This window comes from Podarcis filfolensis (assembly GCF_964270895.1).
Source record: "Podarcis filfolensis genome assembly, chromosome: 2".
Taxonomy (NCBI): Eukaryota; Metazoa; Chordata; class Lepidosauria; order Squamata; family Lacertidae; genus Podarcis; species Podarcis filfolensis.
This window is the reverse complement of record NC_139605.1, coordinates 12,256,678-12,273,902: the sequence shown is the minus strand read 5'-3', so window position 1 is coordinate 12,273,902 and position 17,225 is coordinate 12,256,678. Positions and strand designations below refer to the sequence as shown.

General features: G+C 46.8%; 1 protein-coding gene across 1 annotated transcript in view; it reads right to left on the bottom strand.

Annotated features, from left to right (window-relative positions):
• PPT2 (palmitoyl-protein thioesterase 2) overlaps positions 1 to 13,279 on the bottom strand; it is a 52,035-nt gene extending 38,756 nt beyond the window's left edge. The window contains exon 1 of the mRNA XM_083602614.1: positions 13,162 to 13,279. The gene's annotated coding sequence lies outside the window, so the exon portion shown is untranslated. The remainder of the gene's footprint in view (positions 1 to 13,161) is intronic.
• Positions 13,280 to 17,225: the final 3,946 nt, after the last annotated feature.

Genomic DNA, 17,225 nt, shown 5'->3' with positions numbered 1-17,225 from the left:
CTTCCTCTCTGCTCCCTTATAATTGCTTTCTTGCTGGCATCTGGCCATGTCGCCAACCTCGGTGACTCACCCTCCAATTAAAGTTACTGCACAATCCCCAGCCACAGGAACAAAAGCCTGAGAAGAACGCAGAAGAACTCCCGGCAGTTAAACAGATCATAACAGAGACTTATAAAAAGTCACACAGTGACCAGGTAAACTTCTTCCGTAACTGCAGAAGGAGAAAGGGCACCAGGCAAAGGATTACAGAGCACAAGGCATGGGGAACCTCAAAGCCAGGGTGTGGGTGGGTGTCTAATGCGGCCCCCCAGGCCTGCCTATCTGGCCCTTGAGACTTTGTACAGCCTGCATCTCCCACTGACTTCTTCCTCTACTGACTATACCTGGAAGGAATGCATCTTTGAACTTCGATAATCTCTCTTTACTTGTTTGAATGGAGAGTAGAGCGTTTTTGGCATCACCCACCATGTCTATGTGGCCCCCTGAAGGTTGCGCACGATGGGATGTGGCCCTCCAAGCTGGAGAAGGTTACAGAAAAGGAAGCCAGGCTTATTCCCAGGTAAATGGTTTTAAGATTGCTCTCTAAGTGATCTACCAAGACCAGCAGCAATAATAATAATAATGTTTATTTATACATACATACATACATACATACATGCATACATACATACAGTGGTACCTCGGGTTACATATGCTTCAGGTTACAGACTCCATTAAACCAGAAATAGTACCTCGGGTTAAGAACTTTACCACAGGATGAGAACAGAAATTGTGGGGCAGCGGGAAGTCCCATTAGCTAAAGTGGTACCTCAGGTTAAGAACAGTTTCAGGTTAAGAACGGACCTCCGGAATGAATTAAGTTCTTAACCTGAGCTACCACTGTACATACATACCCCACCCATCTGTCTGGGTTTCCCCAGCCATCCTGGGCAGCTCCCAGCAGAATATTATTAATAATGATAAAAAAGCGGTAAAACATCAAACATTAAAAGCTTCCCTAAACAGGGCTGCCTTCAGATATCTTCTAAAAGTCAGATAGTTGTTTATTTCCTTGACATCTGATGGGAAGGCATTCCACAGGGTGGGTGCCACCATCGAGAAGGCCCTCTGCCTGGTTCCCTGTAACTTCACTTCTCGCAGTGAGGAAACTGCCAGAAGGCCCTCAGAGCTGGACCTCAGTGTCCGGGCAGAACGATGGGGGTGGAGATGCTACTTCAGGTAAACTGGGCTGAGGGGAAAACTACTGTTTTATATTCTAAGCCAGAAAGTGTGTTCTGTTCGCAGAGTGATTGAATCAGTGTTGGAAGGGACACCAAGGGTCATCTAGTCCAACCCCCTGCAATGCAAGAATTTCAACTAAAGCATCCATGACAGATGGACATCCAACCTCTGCTTGAAAACCTCCAAGGAAGGAGAGTCTGCAACCTTCCAAGCTGTCCCACTGTTGAACAGATTTTACGGTCAGAAAGTTCTTCCTGATGTTTAGTCATAATTTCCTTTCTTGTAACTTGAAGCCATTGCTTCCAGTCCTGCCCTCCAGAGCAGGGTATTTGTAAGCCAACCAGGGAGCCTTTTGCGCATAAAAAGCAGGATGCATTGCTGCTTTTTAAAAATGCTACTCCAATATAATATGCTATTACTAAAACGTTCTAATCTCAAAACTGCCATTACTAATTTATGAGAATATTTTTATCCTGCACCTTCCGTTCCATCCCATCCCCCAGAATAATATCATTAAAATGCTAACAATATTAAAAATATATGAACAATTCAAAACCCCAGAAGAAAGAGCCTAGCAAACAGTACAAAAAAAAAAAAAGACCAGCGCTACACTAGGAAAAACATGCATCTTCCCTAAAGCATATTTCTTTTAATAATGACCCAGAAAGACTACGATAAATATTTATATGCAAGATAGATTTTTTTGCTAAGGCCCTGAATCTTTAGCAGAATAGCCCTATACTTGTCTACAATTGTACCTTGGTTTTCAAACAGCCTAGTTCTCGAACGTTTAGGCTCCTGAACGATCAAAACCTAGAAGAGACTGTTCGGTTTTGAACGTTCTTTTGGAAGCCAAACGTCCGATGAGGCTTCTACGGCTTCTGATTGGCTGCAGGAAGCCGTGCTCTGGTTTTTGAACATTTTGGAAGTCAAACGGACTTCTGGAACAGATTCTGTTTGACTTCCAAGGTACGACTGTACTCGGAAGCAAGTCCCACTGAGCCCAAAGCGGCTTGCCCCCAAATGGGTATAGAATTGCAACCTCATAATGGTTAAGACAAGGAGAATAAGGAAGATTAGTCTAAACTTTAACTAAAATAAGGGAAGATTTGCTGAACAATTGATAAGAATTTGGAATACAGAAATGGGAGGTATGAGGAAGTCGGGGAAGGAAGGTATAAGAAATTAGGATACGAAATGGTACATGTTTTTTGTTTCGTTTTGTTTTTGTATGTCTATGTATGTCGTGTTTACATGGAAAAACTTTTGAATAAAAATATTTTAAAAAAAAAAAAAGAATTGCAACCTCAACCTCTTGTTGAAATAAACATCCTGATATAGGAACTTGGGGAACTGCCTCAGGCAGAATCAGGCCCATTGGTCAATCTAGCTCACTGATTAGGGTTCCACCTAAGACGTTTTGCATGCAAAGATTCTCAACCACTGGCCTCTCTTACGCAGGAACAAACAGCTGCACAGATATAAGATGGGGGACACCTGACTTACTAGCAGTACATGTGAAAAGGATCTAGGGGGTCTTAGTAGACCACATGATAAACGTGATAATAAATTATTATTATTATTATTATTATTATTATTATTATTATTATTATTATTTACTTATACCCTGCCCATCTGGCCGGGCCTCCCCAGCTACTTGGGCAACTTCCAACAAGATATTAAAAACACAGTAAAATATCAAACATTAAAAACTTCCCTAAACATGAGCCAGCAGTGCAATGCAGCAGCAAGTGAAGCAAATGCTATTCTATTATTATTATTATTATTATTATTATTATTATTATTATTATACTTTAAAGTATTTTATTTTTAATTTGCTCAGTTTGCAGTATCATCAACACAAAATTACATCTTTCGTTCAAAACTTCATGTCCTCGGCCCCTCTCCCCCCCGTTCTGTGGTTGCTAATCCAATATCTTTTACCTCTGCATATCAAACTCCAATTTATTTTTCTAATTATCCTGCATAGTCCATTAAAGTTATTCTTACTGCACGATGTTAAGTCAACCCTACCAACGACTTTTAAGTTGCGTACAATAATTTTTCAAATATTCTGTAAATATTCTAGGCCGCATCAACAGTGTCCAGATCAGTGTCCAGATCAAGGGAAGTAACAGTCCCACTGTATTCTGCCTTGGTCAGACCACACCTGGAATACAGTCATACCTCAGGTTAAAGACGCTTCAGGTTGCATGTTTTCGGGTTGCGCACAACGCCGAACCCGGAAGTACTGGAATGGGTTACTTCCGGGTTTCGGCGCCCGTGTATGTGCAGAAGCACTAAAATGCGCTTTGCGCATGCACAGAAGCGTCAAATCATGACCCTTGCATGCGCAGACGCAGCGCTGCGGGTTGCGAACGTTGCAAACTGAAAACATGCATCCCGCACGGATCATGTTCGCAACCCAAGCATCCACTGTACTGTGTCCAGTCCTAGGTGTCACAATAAGAGAGTCAGCAATATCAAAAGCAACATGATGGCCAGAAACAATAACAATGTGAAAAACTTTATGGAATAATTCAAAACATCAAAACTAACAAACTAAAGTCTCTGAAAGTCCTTAAATGAATCACGGTGCCAGACTTTACCTGGCAGAGAGCAAGCTGTGAAGCTTTGTATAATCAGCAAATGTCCAATTCTGATGTCCAACTCTGCTGAACAGTGTTTCCGGATAACAACTACTGTTTTGTTGAATTCTTCATCAGCCAATTAGTTCAACGCTTGTAAGTAAATAAAAGAAGCAGGGCTTTTTTGCAGCCGGAACTCACCAGAACTCAGTTCATTATTAGAGAAGGAGGGAGGCGTTCATGGTGAGTTTTGGCAGCTCCTTTTCTAGCAAAACAGCACTTTTAAGGAGGAGATTGAGAAGCTGGGAGGTGTGCAGAGGAGGGCAACCAAGATGATCAAAGGTCTGGAAAGCCAGCCTTATGGGGAACGGTCATGGGAGCTGGGTATGTTTACCCTGGGAGATGTTTAGCCTGAGAGGAGATAGGATATCTTCTTCAAATATCTCAAGGGCTGTCACATGGAAGAGGGAGCAAGCTTGTTTTCTCCTGCTCTGGAGGGTAGGATCCAAAACAAGAGTCAAGATACAGTCATACCTCAGGTTACAGACCCTTCAGGTTGCGTTTTATCGGGTTACAGACTGCCGAAACCCAAAGTACCGGAATGGGTTACTTCTGGGTTTCGGCGGTCACACATGTGCAGAAGTGCTAGATCGCGCTTTGCACATCCGCAGAAGCGCCAAATCACAACCCGCATGTGCACAGACACACCGCTGTGGGTTGCGGACACTGAGGGTTGCAAACGTGCATCCCGCACAGATCACGTTCACAATCCGAGCATCCACTGTACAGATTCTAAACATCAGGAAGAACTTTCTGAGTTGTTCAACAGTGGTTCAACCTTGGGAGATTCTGGACTCTCCTTCCTTGGAGGTCTTTGAGCATAGGTTGGGAGGGCCATCTGCTATGGATGCTTTAGCTGAGATTCCTGCATTCCAGGGGGTTGGACTAGATGACCCGTGGGGTCCCTCACAATTCTACAATTTTACCATTCTACGCATCTCAGATGGGGTGAGGTGGGGGCAGAGCGTATGACAACCGCAGCCTACAAGCAGCCTCTTGTGGATGGGATGCAGTCCCCTGCACCTCCAGTTCCCGAATCATTAAAAGTCTAAAGAAGCACCTCTAACTGGGCACAGAATCAAAACGGGGTTGTGTTTCTGTGCTTTGCACACACTCTCATTTCCCAGCGTCGGTGGCACAGCGAAAGCTTCAGCCACTGCCCCCTCTCCTTGCCAGTCTCTTGTCGAAATCAGTGGCACTTCAATTTGCTTCCTTTTGCCTGAATCATATCTGTTCCCTTCCAGTGAAACATTACACCCGGCTCAGCAGAGCCACGCAACAGTAAACAAGACGGGGCAAGGAGCCACACGCCAAATTAACAGCAACAACACACCCGCCGAACACACACCGACATGGAGAAACAGTGAATGAGCCACACAGATTCAGAAGCAAGAGGGGGTTTGCAGGCAGCGAGCGAAGCATATTTCTAGATTGTCCCAAAGAAAAAGCATAAAATAATTAAGTGTTAAGATACTTATTCTTGGGTGTAAGATGGAAATACAGACACCACAAGGGTGCCAGAAAGCAAACACACAGAAGAACCCAGTGGGATTTGCCCCCCTTAATTTGGGTTTTGTTTTTTCCATTTCTAGATGTTACTGAACCAGTGGCGTAGCGTGGGTTGTCAGCACCCGGGGCAAGGCAAGTAATTTGCGCCCCCTAACCCATGGATTTGCGCCCCCTAACCCATGGATTTGCGCCCCCTAACCCATGGATTTGCCCTAACCCCAGATGTTGCGCCCGGTGCGGCCGGCCCCCCTTGCACCCCCCACGCTACGCCACTGTACTGAACTACAACTCCCGTCAAGGATCCTGAGATCACGTTAAGGGTAGCCAAATTCTGTGCAATTGCCATAAAACTTAGGGAGCAAGCTGTGCTATCATAATCATTAAGGCCTTAAATGATAATTTTAGGTTATACCTCGGGTTGAAGTAGCTTCAAGTTAAGTATTTGCGGGTTGCGCTCTGCAGCAACCCGGAAGTAACGGAGCGCATTACTTCCGGGTTTCGCCGCTCGCGCATGCACAGATGCTCAAAATGACGTCACACGCATGCACGGAAGCGGCGAAACGCAACCTGCGCACACGCAGCTGCGTCTTACGTTTAATTCAGGATGCGAACGGGGCTTCGGAATGGATACCGTTCGTATCTAGAGGTACCACTGTATGTTAGTGACCAGGTTTTAATTTATATATTTTTTAACGGTTGCTATATCTGTATTGTCCCTGTTATACCTAATTGTAAATTCAAATGTATCCCTATCGTGTTTTATGACTTCCTTGATATTGTATGTGGGCTGGAACTGGTCTGTGACCGAAATAATAAAATTCATTCGAACTATAGCTCCCATCATTCCTAGCCATTGGGTATGCTTGTGTGAGCTGATGCAAGATGTTGTTCAGCAGCAACAAGATCCTTTTCAGATCTTTTAATTGTTTTATAATGTGTGCATCTGCCGCCCTGGGCAGCTTCGGGAGGAAGGGCGGGATGGAATAAATTTAAATAAACACATAATATTTTATACTATTAACAACATCTGGAGGCCCAATGGTTCCTGGCCCCTGCCCTAGTCCCTCCCAAACCACTTCCTTCCAGATATTTCACACCCAGGCTTGTTCAGTCAAGCTGCCATTTGTCAGGAACTCCCTGCGAAGATGGCAACACTGGTAGAATCATAGAGTTGGAAGGGACCCTGAGGGTCATCTAGTCCAACCCCCTGCAATGCAGGAAGATGCAGCTGCCCCATACGGGAATCAAACCTGCAACCTTGGCGTTATCAGCACCATGCTCCAGCCAGCTGAGCTATCGAGGCTCATTTTCCTTCCCTTAGCTCAGCATCTCTCAATCTGCTCTTTAGTTGTGGTCACTCATCTTCATCACCCTCGTTATTTATTGCATTTTTATCCCACCTTTTAATCCAAGGAGCTCTCCATCTCTAGATTATCCTCGCAACAAGCCAGGCTGAGAGACTGTGTCTGGCTATGAAGTCACCCAGTGAGCTTCGTGGCCTAGTGGGAATTTGAACCCTGGTCTCCCAGCTCCTAGTCCAACATCCTAACCACTACACCACACTGAACTGAATCATGCCTGCATTGCCAGGGGTTGGAATAGATGATGATGATAATAATAATAATAATAATAATAATAATAATAATAATAATTATTTTTATTTATACCCCACCCTTCCTGGTTCAGAAAACCGGGCTCAGGGCAGCTAACAACAAATTTAAAACACTTAATTGATGCAACAAAAAACAGCATAAAATACTGTATAAAACGTGAATAACAATAAATTCAGAATTCAAAAATCAATTTAGGGGGGAAATCCATCCAACAAACATTAGATGATCACCAGGGCTAGCTGGCTAAATTAGTCCTATTTGGGCCAGCAAGGAGACCAGGGGAGAATTAGCTGTGGGATCCCAGAGCAGGTAATCTTCATAAAAAGGGGAGGGGGAGGGAAGCAAGGGGAATAAAAGATCAGGCTAAGTTCAAATTGAAAGCCAGGTGGAATAGCTCTGTCTTACAGGCCCTGTGGAAGGAAGTTAAATCCTGCAGGGCCCTGGTCTCATGGGACAGAGCATTCCACCAGGCCGGAGCCATCACTGAGAAGGCCCTGGCCCTGGTGGAGGATAATCTAACTTCCTTAGGGCCCTGCAGGATTTAACCCTCGGAATGACCCAAATCTACAACTCTGAGATTCTATGCCAAGTGGTGCTTCCAAGCAAAGTTCAGCCAGCATTGCAAGTGTACATAATATTCTTAAGTTCATTTTCTTGCATTTATGTCCCCCACTTTTTTTAATCATGGAACCCAAGATGGTGTTTATGAGGTTACCAGGAGGTCATGCACCCAGGCACTGACCAGACCCAATGATGCTTAGCTTCAGAAAGGTGGGGGGGACGACCATACGTCTTCAGTCTGCCAAAATCTCTTCTTAGCAGGTATAAAACCAATTGCAACACACACGCTAGAACAATTCCATCAAAATATTGCAACATTCATAATTAAAACATGCAAGAAAGCAACCCCATTAAGATGGAACAACAGTTAAAACAGCAATTAAAATTATCATATCATATCCTGGGTGCCAGTTGGGGCGGGGGGAAGTAGGATTGCAGTATTTTCCCACCAACAAAAATATGACTCTTTAAACATTAGTTTACGGCAGTCAAAAGAGGAGATCGGGGCAGAGGTGTTCAGTTGCCTCTTCCCATACATGTGTCCCAATGATCACATAAACAACTTTATAAAATTAATAATAATAATAATAATAATAATAATAATAATAATAATAATAAAAAATTTATGCCCTACCCATCTGGCCAGGTTTCCCCAGCCACTCTGGGCGGCTCCCAGCAGAATATTAAAAACACGATAAAACATCAAACATTAACAACTTCCCCAAACAGGGCTGCCTTCAGATGTCTTGTAAAAGTAACAGTTGTTTATTTCCTTGACATCTGATGGGAGGGCGTTCCACAGGGTGGGTGCCACTACTGAGAAGGCCCTCTGTCTAGTTCCCTGTAACCTCGCTTCTTGCAAGGAGGGAACCGCCAGAAGGCCCTCGGAGCTGGACCTCAGTGTCCGAGCTGAATGATGGGGGTGGAGACGCTCCTTCATTTATTTACTGCTCAGTAGAACAACCCCCCTGGAAGGTGGATGTTGAGCTACCATAGTATGGATTGCATCCAGGGCGCAAGCCAGTGCAGCACAGGGGTAAAAGTGTCAGACTAGGACCTGGGAGACCAGAGGGTCAAATCCCCACTCAACCACAAAGCTTGCTGGGTGGCGACAGGCCAGTCATTTCCTCTCAGCCTAACCTACCTCTCAGGGGTGTTGTGGGAAGTAAACAAAGAGCGAAGAGCCATACATGCCACCTTGGGCTCCTTGTAGCAAAAAATGGGGTATAAATGCACAAAGTCAGTAAATAAATATTGCTGTAGCACAGAGTACAGAAGGTGGCCCCAGAGCAAGTCTTCAGCTGCAAATACTCTGCTTGAAAGGGGACGTGGGTGGCGCTGTGGTCTAAACCACAGAGCCTACGACTTGCCAATCGGAAGGTCGGTGGTTCGAATCCCCGTGACAGGGTGAGCTCCCGTTGCTTGGTCCCTGCTCCTGCCAACTTAGCAGTTTGAAAGCACCTCAAAGTGCAAGTAGATAAATAGGTACCGCTCTGGCGGGAAGGTAAACCATGTTTCCGTGCACTGCTCTAGTTCACCAGAAGCGGCTTAGTCATGCTGGCCACATGACCCGGAAGCTGTACACCGGCTCCCTCGGCCAGTAAAGAGAGATGAGCGCCGCAACCCCAGAGTCGGCCACGACCGGACCTAATGGTCAGGGGTCCCTTTACCCTTTACCTTACTCTGCTTGAAAACACATGAGCACAAATCGCATGCAGGTGTCTCAGGAGGAGCAAAAAAGGGCAAAATCATAGCTGTTCTTTTGTGCAAAATAAAACAAAGTTACGAAAAAGAATTTCAATGTGCAAAATTTATACTGCTCAGAGTGCAGGATCTTGCTTTTTCATAATGCAGGACTGATGTCAGATGCTTGTGGTTTTTTTTTAATGTGTAGGGAATTTAGGTCCATAACCACAAACGGCCACACAAATGTTGCGCAGTTGTTGCGCACCAATTGACCCAGGACAAAGCCCATGCAAAACCAGTGGTGGCAAGAAAACGTGTGCAGTCCAGTTAAGTTCAAAAGTTATTTTATCTATTCAATTCTGGAATTAGAAACCAATGTTCCAAGTACCGGTCATTCACCCCAGTTTCTTCACACTTACTGACAAAACACCGATGTTGCTGGACTCCAGCTTCCATTATCTATAGCCACTGGCTGGGGTTGATGGGAGTTCAAAAACATCTGGAGGGAGGGACATGGGCCCCTTTACTCTCTACCAAGTAGAACGCAGCGAACATATTTTTCCTGGTTTCTCAGTAAGACAGACTTTTTAAAGATGAAAGCTGAGAACGCACAGAAGATGTTATAGCTTGGCATTTTGTTGAGGGGCCCAGTCCCCCACTGTCAGGGACTGGCTGGAAGAGGACAAGTGGTGGGAGGCAGCAGCTGGGGACCCGCAAGGGAAACCCCAGAGGAGGAAGGCTCAGAGCCCAGGGATTGGCGGCGGTACACCAAGGAGAGAGGGAAAATTGGGAGGAGGTTCTAGATGCTGAAGGAGCAACAGGGTTTAGTGAGCAGGAGGAATATGTGACAGGGAGCTGTTCAGACTCTGAGGCTGAAGCAGAGGAGAGAAATCAGGATACTGCTGAAGAATCCAGGGGGGTCTCCCTCTCCTGCTGCAACAAGCCCTGCTCCACCCTGGTTTCGAAGAACGCGCTGAATAATGAGGAGGGCAGAACAGAGGCCACAGGGAGGCAGTTTGAGACTGCTTGGGAAACATCCAGGAGAGGAGGAGCCTTAGAAAAGGTGGAGGGCAGGGACCTGCTCCACAGGGGCAAGACCTACTGCGAAGTGTTGCCGAGTTGTGTGTCTTTTCCTTGAAGAGTTAACTTTACCGACAACTGACCTGCTGCATCTGACTCCAGCCTTGACACCCACATGGCTACAGCCCTGGGGAAAGTCCTTCCCATCTCTTGGGAAGTTTCCAAAGTCACATCCCAGAGTTTCCCCCATACCTCTCCATTTGTCACTGACAAATTCTGGACTGTCCAGTTTTTGGAGTTGTTTTTTTGGGACTGGGATGCAATCGCATCCCACCAAATTCAGGTTGCACAATCATAATTGCTTGCAACCTGGAGATAGCCTGGATGTTTTGCAGCAAGGCAAGTGGTGGAGGACATGCACTGGGAGGTGTGACCTGGGTCTGATGCAACTCGTCACCTAGGCTTCCTGCCAGCAAATCAGTGTGCATGCTCAATAAACAGGTTGTCTGGAAGTGCCCTCTCTTAGGGTGAAGAGGCAGCTAAGGCTGAGCAGACGGGCCATGCTGCAAAGAAGCGGTGGATTAAAAGTCCCAGAAAGGACAGAGGGAACACAGGAAACTGCTATTGGCCCATCAGACTCAGTAATGTCTACACCAACTAGCAGATCTTAAGATTTCAGGCAGAGAAACTCTCCCAGCCATACCTGGGGATTGAACCTGGGACTTTATATGTACCAGGCAAGAGTTCTCCCACTGAGCTATAACCCTTCCAGAAGCTGCATCTTGATTCACAGACCAGTTCATCATCAGTTCTACAAAAAGGAATCCATTTTTTCCCCAGGCCAGAAATCCCTGCTTAAGAGGCACGAGAGTATCTCTACAAAGACTTATTTGTTCCTAAAGGTGCAAGAATAGAATAGCTGACCAATCCTCAGAAGAGAGGGGAAGGAGAGGAGAAGGAAAAGCAGGGAAAAGCACATCACACATTTAAAGCACACTGCTTCCTGCAAAAGAATATTGGGAACTGTGGTTTGCTACGGGTGCTGGGAATTGTAGCTCCATAAGGGATACGGGTGGCGCTGTGGGTTAAACCACAGAGCCTAGGACTTGCCGATCAGAAGGTTGGCGGTTTGAATCCCTGCAACGGGGTGAGCTCCCGTTGCTCGGTCCCTGCTCCTGCCAACCTAGCAGTTCGAAAGCACGTCAAAGTGCAAATAGATAAATAGGTACTGCTCCGGCGGGAAGGTAAACGGCATTTCCGTGCGCTGCTCTGGTTCGCCAGAAGCAGCTTAGTCATGCTGGCCACATGACCCGGAAGCTGTATGCTGGCTCCCTTGGAAAATAAAGCGAGATGAGCGCCTCAACCCCAGAATCAGTCACGACTGGACCTAATGGTCAGGCGTCCTTTTACCTTTACCTTAAGAGATAAACTGCAGTGCCCAGGACTGTTTGCGAAATTTGTGTGCCTTAAGATTAGGGTGTGTACGCAACCTAAGCTAAGGCAAGTGAAAAGCACAGTAATGAAGTAATGAACTGAGCAGCGCTACCTCACCATTTGGAGAAGGGAAGAATTTCCTAGTGGGGATGCAGAACCTGTTAGCACTGCAAAACTTGACTTATTTCCTCTCTCCTGTCCAGCCCCTAAGTATACATAATACAAAGGAACAGCTTCAAAGTCACAGGCTGTTGGCCAGAGCAGTAACTAATCCTACCCTGCCATTGCATCAAACTATTTTTTGGTTTTGCTGTTGTCGAAATGCCGGTGTGTTCGTCGTTCTGAGCTCCTTTGGGAGGAAAAGCGGGGTATAAAACCGATGCACAAATGCAACACAACACTCCCCAAAAAAGATGAATATCTCTCTCCCTCTCTCTCTCTCCCTCTCTCTCTCTCTCTCTCTCTCACACACACCCAAAGCCACAAAAATTAGCGAGATCCTGTGAAAATCCAACGCTGGCACCAAAAGAGACGCACGGCGGAAGCATTCCTGAGATTGCAAGCAGGGTTTTCACCAATGGATTGGAGCAAAGCGCGATTCTGCTCTTTTTGATTTGAACAGCAGCCAGAAGTGCAGGCGCTAATGTTGCGAAGCGCCTCTCTTGCGCACCAAGCTGTGGTTCAAATAAATAACTACAGCAGCCGGCAAGCTCGGCAGAGAACGAAAGCAGGTGCGAACAAAAGCCCTCCTCCACTTTTCCTTCGGTAGGCACGGAGTTATTTGTCCCGCCGAAACGACTATAACCGCCCCCCCCCCTCCACATTTCTTTTGCGCCTTTTGTAAATTTGCAAAACGCTGGCAGGAAGAAATCCGCCCTTTCTTTCCCCAGCGATCGAGAAACTAAGGCGTCCCCTCTCCACACAACCTCATTGCAAAGCCATAAAAAATATATATATAAATAACTCCGGGTCATAAAAGCCGCTTGGGCTCCTGTATCTTTAAGGGCTGCCGAGCGGGGAAAATTCCATCAGGTTCGCCTTCTCTCGCCGGCGCAGCTAGGAGAAGGGGGGTGGGCGCTGGGGAGCCACCCCGGAGGGAAAGTCCTTTCTGGGTGTGCAACTCTCCAAAAATACAGTATCCATACCTGGAAACCTCAACGGAGGCCAAAAGGAAAAGTCGACGCGACCCTCCCGGCTCCCTTGCAGGCCCTTCTCCAGCCACAGCAGATCCGTATATGAATGATTTCTGTTGCGGATCCCCGATCAAGCCCCATTCAGCATCAAACCAAACCCATTCCCATCCTGGCCCCACACGCTCCCAGCTTAAGATCGTGGAAGAATTCGCCACCCCGCCTCTCCTGAATGGGATTCCCCAGCTGTAAACCCCATTAATTCGCAAACTTTTGTCTTTTTCCCCCGCCTTGCAGTTCACCGGATCGTGCGCCCCACCGCCGCCCATCGGATCTTGCCTGGATCAAGACACCGGCCGCTTCCCTGCCCCCATCCGCCAGCTGATCTCTTCTCTCTCTCTCTCTCTCTCTCGCTTTTTCTCTTGTTGTTTATTTCCCCTCTCGTGCTGGAGCGCGCGCGTCAGATCCGGGGATGCTCCCCCGCCCCCGGCGACCGCGCAGGCGTCCCTGGAAACCAAATGTTGCAACGTTCTATTCCCACCCCCGCTTCATTCATCGCGAAACTGGCGCCCCCTAAAGAGAGGAAGAGACCGCGAATCAGTAGGGGGCTGGGGGTCAAGCCGGAATCACAACCCCCTCCCTCCCTCTCCGTGCTAGAATGTTCCCGGACATCTGGATTTGCAACAACAATACTGTAATAACAAAAAAAGGGGCTGATTTGCCTCTTATGGATGCAAACCTTCGGTTCCCCAAAGTGTCGGCTTCCAGTGCCTGCAAATGAAGGCTTTGATTTCTACCAGTCGCCAGTAAGCGAGATCAGACTGAAAGGGGAACCGCACTAAAAGAACGCTCTTGAACAGGGGCCAGAAAACTTTTTCAGTAGGGGGCCGGTCCACTGTCCCTCAGACCTTGTGGGGGGCCGGACTATATTTTCAAAAGAAAAAAAATGAACGAAGTCCTATGCCCCACAAATCACCCAGAGATGCATTTTAAATAAAAGGACACATTCTACTCATGTAAAAACACGCTGATTCCTGGACCGCCCATGGGCCGGATTTAGAAGGTGATTGGGCCAGATCTGGCCCAGGGGTCTTAGTTTGCCTACCCATGCTCTTGAACCAACTCCCCCACCCCGCCTTTTAGTTTTAAAACCTAATAATCCCCGTCAATGTTCCCTCATGCATAAATCCTATTAACATTAATGGCATTTGCTCTCAAATTAGGGTTGCAACCAAGTACTGCTGTCATGTGCATTTGCTGCGGGTGCTGAGGCCGGGGCTAAGCGTTGAGGCAGCGGGCTGGTCATTTTGAGTATTCTGTACTAGGTTGGCCATTGGCCTGATGCAACAGCCAGGTTCCTCTCTTATCTTCTCATCTACAGCTGTATCCTATGTAAACCTCTGGAACAGACTGTTGCCACACGTTTACACTTCTGCAGAAAGTATTGCACCAGCTGCCAGCTGGCCAAGTTAAATGAGTGAAGTCAAAGTTCCTTTTTCTGGTGTACACAGCCTTACAGAGCTTAGGACCTAAAATATCACCTGTGCTCTGCAAGAGAGGATCTCCGGGAGATACAACCTCATGAGGATACTCATTCCATATGAAGGCCTTTCATATGGTGACAACACCTGCCCCTGGGAACTCCATCAGGTTATATTAATTTATGGTTTACTTCCTACATTTATTTCCCACATATATGGTACATGCTAAGAGACCACTTCAGGGATGCGGGTGGCGCTCTGGGTTAAACCACAGAGCCTAGGACTTGCCGATCAGAAGGTCGGCGGTTCAAATCCCCGCGACGGGGTGAGCTCCCGTTGCTCGGTCCCTGCTCCTGCCAACCTAGCAGTTCGAAAGCACGTCAAAATGCAAGTAGATAAATAGGTACTGCTCCGGCGGGAAGGTAAACGGTGTTTCCGTGCACGGCTCTGGTTTGCCATAAGTGGCTTAGTCATGCTGGCCACATGACCCGGAAGCTGTTTGTGGACAAGCGCCGGCTCCCTCACCCTATAGAGCGAGATGAGCGCGCAACCCCAAACAACTGGACCTAATGGTCAGGGGTCCCTTTACCTTTACCTTTAAGAGACCACTTCAGCCCTGAGTGTTCACTGGAAGGACAGATCCTGAAGCTGAGGCTCCAATACTTTGGCCACCTCATGAGAAGAGAAGACTCCCTGGAAAAGACCCTGATGTTGGGAAAGATGGAGGGCACAAGGAGAAGGGGACGACAGAGGACGAGATGGTTGGACAGTGTTCTCGAAGCTACCAGCATGAGTTTGACCAAACTGTGGGAGGCAGTGGAAGACAGGAGTGCCTGGCGTGCTCTGGTCCAGGGGGTCACAAAGAGTCGGACACGACTCAACAACAACAAGGGACCACTGTTGTTATCTACATATCCCTAGAGCACGCAAGCTACTGCCATGAACCACCGTTGACAGAACTGGCAGCAACAGCAGCAGATATGTTCTGTGCCTGTGGTGATATTGCAGCAGTGAGTTCCGCAGGCTTAGGCTGGAAGGTCAAACAAGACTACAGCCAAGAAATTGAAGCAAACCAGCAGCCAGGAGGCCTGATCTTTGTTGTTGCAACAAGACTCCAAACTACAACATAGAAGAAGCAGACAGAAGCCCCAATCAGTGGGTTACATCCGTTTTTCAAAGTTTTCCAAAGTTTCCCATAATACCTCTCAGCATGCATCATCAAGACACCATAGATATGTCACAGAAAAGGTGTGGTCTCAGGTAGAACCTGAGATCCAGGCATGCATGCCCCTGTCAATCAAATATAGTATTTCACATGTACTCCATCACAGTACTAAGTGTTGCAGGAATTTATGTATAGGCTGGGGGGGGGGTTGCCCCTCCAGCAAATATAATGCACATGCAGCCCACTACCAAAATCAGCACAATCGCTTTTGTGACTTTTGTGATTTGTCCCCACAAAACACTTCATCACAGTTTCTTCCTATCTATTCAAAGGGCTTTTGCTGCAAGATACCAAATGTAAGAATTCACTGATAAATGTATCTATGTATTGGCTCACTGGGAAAACTTCAGAAATTCATATAGACATGTGAGCTCAGCTACTCAGCAGCCCCTCTGCCTGAGTGATAATTCCTGGCATCCTGATACCTGAGTGCCAGACAGGTAGCCATTCCAGAAATAACAAACCCAGATGAAGACAAAAGGGTGTGATTAACTTGGCTGGGAAACAGAGAAATGTAAATGTCTCTTTTGTTACACTTGATGGGTGTTTGGTGGAGGGCAAGGAGAACCATGGGGCAGGGTCCAGGATGCTCGGATTACTGCCACCAGACCTCCCCTTTCATGACGTAACCCTGATGTAGTTTGTGGGGGGTGTTACATGGAGATTAGCAGCTAATCAAAATTTGGGTGCTCTTTTGTTCTGTGCTTCCATCTTGTTCCACCTTGTGGCAGGTGGGAGTCCTGTCTTCAATAAAGACCAAGCCTACTGGCTGCTGTTTTGCTCTGGTATTCCTGGCTGGTGTCCTTGTTTTTTTCTCCAAGGGAGCCCTTGGATTTCTCCGTTAACAAAAGGAAAGCATGTACAGTTCCCTGGTCCCTGAGTCAAGTCAAATACACCCCTTTGTCTGGACCAGACTTCATCCCACTATGGGTGGGTAGGCATTGTGATTGAGTTAGTTACAGACAGTTACAGATCTGTCTGACACTCTAGGTCATGACTCCTTGGGAAGGCCCTGCAGACATGACTATGATTATGGTGGGCTCTCTCACTCCTCTCCTTACACCTCACTTCCCTGGGTCCTAAATGCCATTGCAACTAAGAAGATTGATAAAAGTGATTTCTTATGAATTTCTAAAGTTTTTCCATTGAGCCCGTACGTAGATACATCTATCAGTGAATTGCTACTTTGGGTATTGACACTGTCCCTGTTTTCTTTTGGGAGACCGGGGGCTCAGCGGAGAGTCGCAGGCTCCCAAGCTGAGCTTCCCTTGCAGATGCAATGCATTTGCAGATACAGTGGTACTTCGGGTTAAGTACTTAATTCGTTCCGGAGGTCTGTACTTAACCTGAAACTGTTCTTAACCTGAAGCACCACTTTAGCAAACTAAATATGACATAATAGGCATCACCGAAACCTGGTGGGATAAGTCCCATGATTGGAATGTAATAATGGAGGGATACAATCTATTTCAGAGAAACAGACCAGACAATAAAGGAGGAGAAGTGGCGTTATATGTCAGGGATGTGTATACCTGTGAAGAGATCCAAGATTTAGAACCTCAAAGCCAAAGTGAGAGCATTTGGGTCAAAATTAAGGGAGAGAAGAATAACAGAGACCTCATTGTGGGAGTTTACTATAGATCCCCAAGCCAAACGGAGGACATAGATGATGCCTTCCTGGAACAGATGGTCAAGCA